We start from the raw sequence: 3,693 nt of genomic DNA, 5'->3' as shown, positions 1-3,693 counted from the left end.
GTGTATGTGCAGTTTTTTATACTGACTTTTGAATAAAAAATCAATAAATGGAATAAATCCAGTTCCTGTTTGTGAGTGAGAGATTTTTATAGAACAGAATTCTCTATATACATTTAAATGTACAGTTTATAGACTTTAATTTTATATAAAACCTGAAAAAGTCTTTAAAAAGTCATAAATAATAAACTATAAGATCAGAGTGAGAGTGTAGGATCTGATTTAAGCCCTAACACACTCTATCTCTCTCTAGCTGCGTTTACATGGACACTAATAATCCGATCGTAATTGGACTAGAAGCACAATCAGATTTAAAAAGTCACATGTAAACACGTCAATCGGAATGAATTGGCCAAAACCGATTAAAATTTCATTCGGATCGTAAGGGGTGGTTTAAACCTTTTCTAATCCGATGGAGAGGACGTGTAAACACTTCATCGGGTTGAAAATGAAACCAGATAGTTCTGCGCATGTGCAATGACGTACAAATCACGTAATGACGTATGACGCACGGCTGTCAGCGGTACTGGGGCTCTGACCGTAGCCTCACCAGGTGCCATGTTCCCCTCCACCATGGAGCATCGTGTCATAAATGACTGTCGTGTCATCCTACAATTCTCCTTCCACTCCTCGTCTGTGAAGTGGTGCAAGACGACGTTGTCCCACCGGTCCTTGCTTCGGACCCTCATCCACAGACGGTTTGTTCTGGGCTCGGGAAGGGGCATTTTAATTGCTTGATAAATACACGCAGTATAATACACAACACATCACGCGCTCGCGTCTTCTAATTAGCAGCTGAAATAGGCAAATGTTAAGTCTGCTTTTTAAAATGAAAAAAAAGCAATGGCAAGAGAGTGGCTGCTAGTATCTGCGTGTTGGAACGGAGGGAAACGTGTAATCGTGCACTGTGCGCATGTCAGAAGATCAAATCCGATTCTGTCAAGTAAACGCGCACATCAACCCGATTACTTTATTCAGCGTTCTTGTAAACACTGCGATCGGATTAATCAATCTGATTGATTTCATTCCGATTGAAACAAAAAGTGTCCATGTAAATGTGACTTGTCTCTCACTCTCTCTCTCTCACACACACACACACACACACACACACACTTCTCCCCGCCTCCTCACACACCCACGTCACAGGATTAACCAATCAGAGTGCACTAAAAAAAAAGCGCGAATAAATTGAAAGTAAAGATGATGTACTGCAGTAACTGTGTGTGTAACTCTGTGGGATGAAGTTTCTGTTAAACTCCTAACCTGTTTACTTCTATTTAATCATCTTCATCATCATCTTCATCCTCCTCCTCTCTGCAGTGTCCTTTACAGTAAGTGTCTTTTCTTTAAGATTTAAAAGAGATTTTACTGCATTGTGACTGAAACACTGTGTGGATTAGACTTTATCCTAGTTTCAGGTTTATTTTATTTGTGTACAAAATGTCAGGGACAGTTGTTGATGTGTTGTGAGGCTCAGGTACACTACAGCTGTGCAGTAAAAACAATACACACATTAGAAGATAAAAGTGTGTGCCTAGTTAGTGCAGATCCTGACTGTAAACACTGGAGTGAGTAAACACAGAGTGTGTGAAGTAGAGTGCAGAAGGTAGTAAAATAACAGGTAGCTGTGTGCAGGTGTAGTGTCTGAGCAGTCACGTATATACAGAGGAGAGTGTAAAAAGCAGATGGCGTAACAGTACAAAGTGGCATTTATAAAATGTACATTAAATTAGATATAGTAGTGTGTGTAGTGTGTAAGAAATATGATCAGTATTGCACAGAGACTGGACTGCGTCATTAGCGGCAGTGAAGTGGCAGTAATGCAGTTAGAAATATTACAACATGCCCGAAAGTGACAGAAACACGGGAAGAGATTGTCCATGAGGGACTATGAGCTGTGTGTGTGTGTGTGTGTGTGTGTGTGTGTGTGTGTGTGTAGTGGAGGCATTATATCAGTCCAGAACTGGTGCATTTCTTTTAGTACTTTTGTATAATCCTGTATAAAAATATATATTAAAAATGTTGGACGTGAATGCAGAGTTTATAGAGATGAATAAACTCCTGGGTAAATGGACAGTAATCCATGCTGAGGTCAGTGTGTTCACTTTCATCTGTTCCAGTGTGTTAGTAATTCACACTGACTTTCTGTGTGTGTGTGTGTGTGTGTGTGTGTGTCTGTAGTGTTATGGTTTATGGTACTGTTAATGTAAAGTTCCAGATAGAGCAGTGTCACAGAAGAACCAGGTTTTCTTCCTTGAAGAGCCTTTTCACAATGATTTCGTTTGTGTGTGTGTGTGTGTTTGTGTGAGTGTGTGTTTGTGTGAGTGTGTGTGTGTGTGTGTGTTTGTGTGTGTGTTCATTCTAAAGAGGAATGCTTGGTTATGGTGGGTGTTTGGATCTGTTCTGTTAATATAAAGTTCCAGCTTTTCTTCCTTGAGGCTTTTCATGGACTCTTTCACTTCTTTCACTCTTTCACCATTTCTGTTGCTTTGACAAAGAGCTGAAGGATCATTTCATACCATAAATGTGGAAATGATTTCTTCATCACCTCAGCCTTAACGCTGTGGTTTCTACTCGTTTATCTCTGATTCGGTGTGGTGTTGATCCTCACTGTTACAGATGCGCCGTCGCAGATCAGTCAAGTCTGACGTGAGCCGAAGTGAAGATCCTGAACTTTCAGCACAAAAACAACAGAAGCATCAAGAAGAACCTCAGATGAACATCAGACAAAGAAGATCTCTGATTATTCCTCTTAATTTCTCCTCACAAGGTGCAGAGATCGAAAGTCAACCTGCTACTCAGCATTTCACATTTTCCCCCAAAAACACATTTTCCCCAAATGTGGCAGTTCATCTGTTGGGTGTTGCTCATTTCTGCACTCGTTTATGTTTTAACAGTTGAGAGCAAGAACATCATGGGCATGTATCTCCAAACCAGCGCTGTGCATCCAAACCCATTAACAACAGCAATTACAACGAGTGTGTGAGAGTTCAGCGGAGCAGATTCACGACGTCCAAATGCCTCTCTGTGTCTGACGCCATGTTGCTCACACACACGCACACCCACACACACACACACACACCCAGTGTCAGCTCATTATAATTATAGAAATGTGATTATTACCTGCTTCTGCACTTCTGTAAAAATAATCCTGATTTGTGTTTTAATCCACAAACGTTGAAATGATTCTTTCACTTAGAATGTTTGAGTCTAAATAACATTATACAATAACACTAGATTGTAAATATAGTAAATTACACTATATATATAGTATTTGTATGTAGAATCACTGCGATTATTTATATTGACTTTTGAATACAGAAATGAATCAATCCAGTTCCTGTTTTTTGAGTTTTTTTTATTTTTATTACAGACCTCTCTCTATAAACATATAAATGTACAGTATATAGACTTATATACATTTATAGTAAGGGGAAATAGTAGGTATTTTTTATAAAACAGTGATATACTGAAAATGATATACTGAGCATTTAAAAACACACACACACACACACACACACACACACCTCCACAGAAGCTCCACAGCACCACCATGTGGGCATCATGACCATCATCATCAACACACACACCATTCATACACTAACTGAGTGTGAGAGGATTGGAATGAAGACATGATATTTAACAAAACAAGGAAACTATAGACAAGACGTTTGGTACAGAGTGTGTGAAGAACAG

At 39.4% G+C, this 3,693-nt stretch overlaps 1 non-coding gene across 2 annotated transcripts; it reads left to right on the top strand.

Annotated features, from left to right (window-relative positions):
- Positions 1-240: 240 nt before the first annotated feature.
- Positions 241-3,329, top strand: LOC117596872 (uncharacterized). Of its 2 annotated transcripts, none has more exons than XR_004577865.2 (3): positions 241-1,328; positions 2,617-2,767; positions 2,895-3,329. It is a non-coding gene; the product is annotated as an uncharacterized LOC117596872 (transcript). The 2 variants fall into 2 exon arrangements; XR_008301382.1 differs by having other exon boundaries at positions 243-695.
- The last annotated feature ends 364 nt before the right edge of the window (positions 3,330-3,693 follow it).

The sequence above is a fragment of the Pangasianodon hypophthalmus genome, chromosome 3, assembly GCF_027358585.1.
Source record: "Pangasianodon hypophthalmus isolate fPanHyp1 chromosome 3, fPanHyp1.pri, whole genome shotgun sequence".
Classification (NCBI taxonomy): Eukaryota; Metazoa; Chordata; class Actinopteri; order Siluriformes; family Pangasiidae; genus Pangasianodon; species Pangasianodon hypophthalmus.
Note: the sequence above shows the minus strand (reverse complement) of the source record. Positions and strands in the feature narration are given on the sequence as shown.